This window comes from Homarus americanus, unplaced genomic scaffold (genome assembly GCF_018991925.1).
Source record: "Homarus americanus isolate GMGI-L3 unplaced genomic scaffold, GMGI_Hamer_2.0 scaffold25451, whole genome shotgun sequence".
NCBI classification, from domain to species: domain Eukaryota; kingdom Metazoa; phylum Arthropoda; class Malacostraca; order Decapoda; family Nephropidae; genus Homarus; species Homarus americanus.
Window position 1 is genome coordinate 1668 of NW_024717773.1, and position 8904 is coordinate 10571.

Below are 8904 nucleotides of genomic sequence, written 5' to 3' on the forward strand. Positions count from 1 at the left end.
AGGTCTTCGTCCAGACTGGTGCAATGATGAGCATTTGCTAGGATTTATGTCCAGTCCCATCCTACTGCATTGTTCTGTTGCTTTGTAGAGGAGTTGCTGTAGATTATCTTGCTGTTTTGTAATGATGGTTATATCGTCTGCATATGCTAAGCATGCGTGCTTGTGTTGTTGGTTCAGTATCATTCCTTCGGCCGCGATTTTCCGCAACAGTGGTTCGACCGCTATATTGAACAGGAGACCACTTATTGGGCACCCCTGTTGCACACCGCATTGCACTGGTATCTCTTCTGTTTCTCCTTCCTTTGTTAGGATTCTTGTCGTCTTGCCACTGATGATGTCTCCTGCTACTGCTTCAAAATCCCGTCCCACCCCTATACGGTTGAGCGCTCTTTTGATGAGGTCCAGTGACACTGAGCCAAATGCATTGGTCAAGTCGAGTGCTGCTATGCAGGTATCGCCATTGTTCCGTCGTGCATCGTCCATGTGATGTTGAAGTATGTAGTTGTGTTCTATCACCCCATAACTTGGCATGAATCCTTTCTGTGCAGCGCACAGTACCTCGGTGTCAACGAGCCACCTTCTGAGTCGTGATGTGAGGCATCCCGTGTACACCTTGTATATTGTGCAGCTCGGTGTTATAGGCCTCCAATTTGAAACGACTTCTGGGTTACCACCTTTTTTGGGTACAAGTATTGTTCTGTATCGTTTCCAGGAGTCTGGTATTCTCTTGGCTCTTAGACACACGTTGAATATGGCTGCCATAACTCGGCAGCTTGGGTCAGCCTTTCTCCAGTTATCATATGATATTCTGTCTTCACCTGGTGACGAATTTTCTGCTGCTGCTAGTTTTGTAAATACTTCCTTCTCTGTGAAGGGCTGCATTTCCATCTCTGGTCTGTCGTCTGGCGGTTCGGGAATGTGCTCCACGGTATTTAGGTCACATTCCTTTTCGACCATCATGTGTTGGAAGTGTTCCTCTATTCTCTCCTTGCTTATTTCACATCTTGCGCCGTTCCCTTCGACAATTAGCCGTATTGCTCGGCGACGGTTGTATTTGTACAGCCTCTGGATCTGTTTGCAATCATTGACATCGGTGATTTTCCTGGTCGTGTTCTGTCCTTGAGAGATGTTTATCCTGTTTGCCGCTTGGATTGCTACCTCGAGCTCAATCAGTACTTCTTCAAATCTTGCCCAGTCCGGGTTCCGCTGGATCTCATACAGTGTGCCCAGAAACGGGTCCAGTATCCATGTCCCCTCAGCTTCATCTCGCTCTTCATTTGGTTCAGGAGTTATGCCAATATGCTCCTGTATGTTGCCTTCACCACTTAGTGTTTGGGTTGCTTCACTTTGCGATAGTGGTGTAAGGGATTCACTGAGATTACTTTGGCTTCCTTCATTTGTTTCTTGACTTTGCATTATCTGTTCCCCTGTTTGGGTACTGTCTCCCCCATGTTGTTCATCAGGGCTTAGAGGTGACAGTGGCATTCTTGGAATGTGCAAGAGGGGTGTCAGGTCCCCTGCATGCTGTGATTCCTCTCCTGGTGAGGGTTCATTTTGGAGCAGCTGGCTCGGCGTTATCGACCTCAGTCGCGTTTCTTGATCGTCTGGGCTCAGCGGTGACACTGGTGTACTTCTCCCAGAGACGGGGCGTGGTGTCTCTGGTCCTTCCACTTCTCCATCCCTGGGTGGAGGGGTCCATCTGTGCCTTTCTCGTTGCCCTTGTGTTTCTCTTTGCTGCTGTTGCTCGTAATTCTGTGGCTGCTCCCTCTGCTCGTTTTCCCTATTTTCCCCAACTTCCTGTGAGGGCTGGGCGCTTGCTGGATTGCCTTCAGCCTGTTGGTTCCCCTGTCGTTGCTCCGCCTGACGTTGGTTGTCTCTCCTCCTCCACTGCCGTACATGTGTTGCTACCTCGTGGTTATTCAATCCTCTCTTTGTTGGGGCAGAGTAGGGGTAGTATTGCACGTCGCACTGGAAACGAAAATGGGGAACCCTTTGCTCCTCCCTCATCTGCCTGTTGAGGATGCACGTGTGATTGCTTGGCCGGATAGTCAGTACCAGATAGCACCCTGCACACATGTTCATATATTCGTTGATTTTCTTGTTGTGGGCTTCCTTTAGATGTCGGACTAGTGATTGCTTGCAGCCAGACCACCCCGATGACGCACATTCCCATGGGCATCCCTGCGTCCTCTCTGTGCATTTGAAGGATGGTGGTGCAGGGAACCATATGGTCAGCATTCGGTTTCTTCTTTCCGGCTGTCGATCTCCTTCGTTTCTTCCCCTTGGCTCTTCGTCGTCCATCTTGCTTTACCCACACGAACACCCACACACACATGACAACCCCCTTACCAGGGTGTACCCGCACTATCACGGTATTCCTGGAGGATCGGCCGAGAGTTATGTACCGACCTCCCTTTCGCCATCACAAACCCACTCGATCGCAAGGTGATGGTTTACCGGGAAGGGACTTTGGGACGAATACACTTCTATGAGTGCAGGTCCCTCAGCCAGTACGAAGTACAGAGAGGAGGGAATAGCCACGTGTGAGAAGCACCCACGTGGGGTCCCGTGGACCAGGTTTGGGGCTTTGCAGGCCCCCCCGGTATGTTTCCTCTCACTGCATGGTATTAGTAATAACCACAGCAATGGAGAAATACCGGGTTCCCTGCTCGCCACCTAAAACAACAAAGGAGTAACTCTGTTACTTTCACCCCCAGAAAGTCCAAATCTGTGCTCTTCCTTCTATGTAAAAAAGAACACTGATTATGTACTCTCCATTAAGCTGATAAGAACAGATACTACACTTTGATCTTAGCCAAAAGGCCGAGAAGCGTACTACACTTTGATCTTAGCCAAAAGGCCGAGAAGCGATGACGATTGCTGTGTTGCAATCAAAGCAATGCACATTACACAATAACCTTACTTTAGTTTTAAATTGGTGCAACAAGAATTTATCTCGAGTTCTGTTTGCAGATAAATAGTCAAACTCCTTATGCATCAACACTAGTAATCTATAATAACAAAAACCGTAATTATATTACCAATTATTATACTATTCTTTACACTTCATTGTTATATTACCATTTACAATTTTTAGTTTTCCTTAATCTTAAAAAAAAATCACTTTTGTTCGTTATTTCTTTCTTTCATTCTTTCTTTCTTTTTTCTTTATGAACATTATTGACCAGTGTTAGTGAAGGAAGAAACTGGCATGTTTGAGGGACAGACTGAAGGACGCATACCCTACACTGTACTTTCCCCATGAAGAGATACGCCGGTTGCCAATGTTTTTTAACTATGATACCAACAATACACCCGCTGTTTTTGTTATTTTATTTTTTACATAGAAGCTGGAAAACTAATTTCCGTTGCATTATGAAAAGTATAAATTGCACTAAAAATGATAGTGCCTAAATGATTGGGACAATTACTTTATGAACCGTGTATGCCAACCTTCATGAAAAAATGAAGCTCCGCCCAGAGAAGTAGTTCCTGAAGTATTTGTAAAATGCTTACACAAGTATAAATATTTATTGCATATAATTGTAGAAAATTTGGAATTGTATCAATTTCTAGTTTGGTTATTAGTCAATTTTCCAATAAAATGATTCTGGGCTATATTGATCTCATTACGATGCCAAATAAAGTATTTCCACACTGTTCAGTTTTATATTAGGAGGGATAGCCCTCACTGGATAGCAAGTTCCTCATAATTAATAGATAAAGTACATAAGCAATATCCCAAACGACTTAATTGTGAGAGGAAAAAACTTCAGGATCAATTTGCTACAGAAGAAAACTTGGCTTACCTCTATACAAACTTATCCTGGCAAATCAATCTAAAGTTGATGGTTGAGATACTATTAATTACTTTATTTTGGATCTAATGGGAAATCATATTGAATTAGACACAAGAAAAACGCGAAAAAATTATCAATAGTTAAAATTGGCACTTCCAGATCCAATGCAGGAGGCAGTGCAGGCCCGCATCGATGCGTCTGAGCCTGTTGTTCGTGCTGCTCTTACCTCCCCTGCCCCCACTGATCATCCCATCACACAGTTCGAGCTTGACAGTGCTCGTCGCTCTAGAAAAGACACCTCTCCTGGGGATGATCAGATAACCTACTCCGTCCTCAACGCCTGTACTAATATTCCTAACGGCCCCTTGCTTGCTCTCTACAATATGTCTTATGAACATGGGGTTCTCTTGTCCAACTGGAAAAATGCCACTATTATCCCCATCCCTAAGCCGGGAGATCCTGGGAAATATCGACCCATTAGTCTTACCTCCTGTGTTTGCAAGATGATGGAGAGGGTACTCCATCGTCGCCTTCTTCACACCATAGGCGGCTTCCACAACTCCCTCAATGGTTTCATTCAACATCGCAGCACAGCACACTCCATTGCTTCCTTTTATTGCAATCAGACTGCCCGCGTCTCCGTCTTCCTTGATATCAAGTGTAATGAGACAAAACTCACAAGAAGAGAATTACATACATAAGTAGGGAGTATAGAGAGTAGGAATGTAAAGATAGGAAACTTGGTAGCGTGGCCTGGATGTTATTTGCACAGCGTCACTACGCTTATCTTATCTCGTATGTCAATACACATATATTACTTCTTAAAGGGACAACTTGTTAAACACCTCTTGATACAACTATTTATTACTTCACTCAATGACATGGACACATTAATATCACTATTATATCGGGGTACAAACACATCATGCTTTACGTTACTTGACACTGACTCTCGGACACACCTGAATGAATACACTTCCCACAGTAGGTAACTCACCCTAGGACGTTCTGACAAGACTCACGTGTACCCTGACGTAGGCCCAGTGAGTGCTGGCTGGGCTGCCTCCTATGGGAGAATCTGCTTAGCTGGTGATGCTGTGGTCTGGTCGGGAGGTCTCCCTCCTGACCTGGGGAGGGGACGTGCGTGACTCTGCTTAGTGAACCGAGAGACGACCCGAACGGGAGAGAGATGACAGCAACCGGAATGATAATCGTAATGGACTGTCGAATGGTAAACTCGAATGCCGAAATGGAGTGCCCGTGGACGGGACTGTAGGGCCTTTATATGGGGTCGGCCCAGCCGGCTTCTGACCTCTAACAATTAACACTAAACTGGTTTGATCTGGATAATTGTGTGCAGGTGTGGTCCTGGCCAGGTGTCTTGGCTAGGTGCGCTCACGTCATTAGCGGGCGAGGTCAAGTCCCTTGGGTCGACCTGAGGTGTGTCAACCCGGAATGTGGTGGTACCACGAGGTCTGTGGTGTACTTGCTGTTATATGCGGCATAATTCTGGGCTGTAAGGTTTGGTCTGACAATCAATCATTACACCTCCCGCCAAGACCAAAGCTTCATCACAGAGACTGATGTCACATATAGACAGCAACATCACGTGTGGTATCAAAGATAATCCCTGGGGCGCTAACATAGTCTCACATTTACAACCAACAATCTCATAGGTGTATGTTTTTCTACTGGCGCTAGTTTGATCTGACAAAGCTCACTATACCTCCCGCCAAGATCAAAGCTTCTATGCCAGGAGAAAAAGGAAACATAGCAAGTGAACATAGAATGAAAAAATCCTTCATATGTAGCATAGTGTCCGAGGCAACCTTGCAAATCACATTCTACAAACAATAGCAGGTGTTACATTTCCTTATCAGCCCATGTCAAAATAATAATTCATCTCAGTCAGTAATATAGCTACAACATCGTGTTTCATATGAACTCATAGAAAAAAGTGAGACTAAAAAAAAGACATTCTTTGTAGTAAACATCAACAAAAATCAGAGAAAATACTTCAAAATACACAAAAAATGTTCCTACTTCACATATTAGGGTATTGATATCTTTTTATTATACATCAACAACATCAGTACATTAGTTGGGTCCAGCATAGCTCACGTCTTCCATCCAGCTGGTATCTGAAAAATAGGGGATGGCGGCAGCTCAGCAGCTGTAGTCGGTTGGTCCTTCATCATCGGCTTTCTTGTGATGTCAGGACAGCACATCTTCTGTCTTCTTTCTTCACATAGCACATCTTCTGTCTTCTGTCTTCTGTCTTCTTTCTTCACATACCGCACCTTGTAGGTCGTTTCTCCACACCTTCTGACTTCTTCTCACTTCCTCCTGGTTTCTATACTCTTCCAGACGAGTTTTCTGTCCCATCTGCGTTCTTCCTCTATACATCTTCATTTTCATATTCCAGATGAATTTTTCTGCTCCATCTGAGTTTCTTTATACATCTTCGTTTTCCGTCATATTCCAGATGAATTTTTCTGCTTCATCTGCATTTCTTCTCTGCAACATCATCATTTTCAACATATTCCAGACGATTTTCTGTTCATCTGCCGACGGCCCTCTCCGGCCGGGATGAAAGCCGGTCCACCGTTTGGGCTGTCGTCTCCTTAGATGACTGTAAGGCAGGTTCCGCGGACCAAGGCTCGCCCTCCGTACGTGAGTGTCGGCGAGATCAAAGACCGTCCTGTCTTACACCTTCCACAGTGGTGAATCCCTCCCTGGCTGGGCTCACCAGGGTTCGTTGTGTGGCGATCCATTCCACACTCCTTACTTCCTAAAGTAGAAAAATATAAAATCTTCTTAATCCTATACCAAGGGAGGACTTGAAAGAAGTGACGTGGTGTGTGGTGGGTTTCGTGCTGCCTTCATCAAGCTGCATTCATCACGCTGCTTTCATCATGCTGGTTCTTCTCTGCTCGTATGTACTGTGGTTGACATCCGGCTGGCCATGGGTGGTACTGTGTGTGACATTTGACAGAGAAACAATCCTAAAGGGGTGATGGATTAGTTGGAAGTGCATTCACAAAAAAAAGTTTACTTTATATGTTAGGTCAATGTTTGGCAACTATCATTTCCGTCACGACAATGTTCTCATCAGGTTGGGTCGGGGAGTGAAGCTCTGCGCACTACACTGAATATCATTTATCACTGCGCGTCAAAGAGTACATCACAAATCATAATAGCATAAAAATACACTGAGTGAAGCTCTGCATTCATCGCAATATTACTTTATATTAACCATCATCATCAACACACAGCTTACGGGACAAAAGACGGGGGATTAGTGTGGTCAAGCGGCGGGGCAGGTCAGAAGGACGTGAGGTCACCCGAGCGGGGTGGGGCGAGGCGGGGCGGGGCGGCGCGGGGCGAGGCGAGGCTGGCCAGGCCCAGCCAGGCTGGTGCGTTGCGGGTGAGGTGGGGAGGAGCCGAGGCGTGGTTGATCGGGCCAAACCGAGGCTTCGCGGGGCGGGGAGGTGCACGGACCGGAGGGGCGGGGCAGGGATGGGAGGAAGGGTAAGGAGGGTGAGGTAAGGATTAGGACAGGGAGGAGGATGTAGGTTAAAAGACATGTTAAGTTATAACAGTTAGTACAGACACCGCTTTCATCACTGAAACACAATGGCTACATTCAACACTGACCAACAATCAAACTGCACTTGGGCTACTGAGAATGCCACAGATAGCGGGTGACACTGAGAAATTACGTTAAGCACTGAACATATTTCTATCAAAAATTCGCACATACCACGACGAGAGACATTGACTTGAGCTGTAAAGATGACACACTAGGACACTTTTCACTCTACTACGCAGGAACTTCTTATTACGCACTTTTGAACTAACGAGCCAGGTGTTATGGCTAACGGGGGAGGGCGTGAGTTACGTTAAGTACGCTGACACCATGTAATGAGACAGAATAAACAGAGAAGAGGAAGATATATATATATAGGAGTAGAAATGTAAAGGTAGGAAACTTGGTAGCGTGGCCTGGATGTTATTTGCACAGCGTCACTACGCTTATCTTATCTCGTATGTCAATACACATATATCACTTCGTAAAGGGACAACTTGTTAAACACCTCTTGATACAACTATTTATTACTTCACTCAATGACATGGACACATTAATATCACTATTATATCGGGGTACTAACACATCATGCTTTACGTTACTTGACACTGACTCTCGGACACACCTGAATGAATACACTTCCCACAGTAGGTAACTCACCCTAGGACGTTCTGACAAGACTCACGTGTACCCTGACGGAGGCCCAGTGAGTGCTGGCTGGGCTACCTCCTATGGGAAAGTCTGCTTAGCTGGCGACGCCGTGGTCCGGTCGGGAGGTCTCCCTCCCGACCTGGGGAGGGGACGTGCGTGACTCTGCTTAGTGAACCGAGTGACGACCCGAACGGGAGAGAGAGACAGCAACCAGAATGATAATGGAATAGGAATGCCCGTGGACGGGACTGTAGGGCCTTTATATGGGGTCGGCCCAGCCGGCTTCTGACCTCTACCAATTAACACTAAACTGGTTTGATCTGGATAATTGTGTGCAGGTGTTGTCCTGGCCAGGTGTCTTGGCTAGGTGCGGTTGTAGGTCACCGGCTCACGTCATTAGCGGGCGACCTGAGGTGTGTCAACCTGGAATGTGGTGGAGCCACGAGGTCTGTGGTGTACTTGCTGTTATATGCGACATAATTCTGGGCTGTAAGGTTTGGTCTGACAATCACTCATTACACCAGGTACACCTTTGACTCTCCCAGGTACACCTCAGACACTCCCTGGTACACCTCCGACACTCCCGGGTACACCTCCGGCACTCCCAGGTACACTTCTGACACTCCCAGGAACACCTCAGACACTCCCAGGTACACCTCTGATACTCCCAGGTATACATCTGACACTCCCAGGTACACCACTGACACTCCCAGGTACACCGCTGACACTGCCAGGTACACCTCATACACTCCCAGTTACACCTCCGATACTCCCAGGTACACCTCCGAAACTCTCAGGTACACCTCTGACACTCCCAGGTACACCTCAGACACTCCCATATAAACCTCTGACACTCCCAGGTAC

General features: G+C 46.4%; 1 pseudogene; it reads right to left on the reverse strand.

The window, feature by feature from the left end:
• Positions 1-2715: 2715 nt before the first annotated feature.
• LOC121859016 lies at positions 2716-2835 on the reverse strand (annotated as a pseudogene).
• Between the last annotated feature and the right edge of the window lie 6069 nt (positions 2836-8904).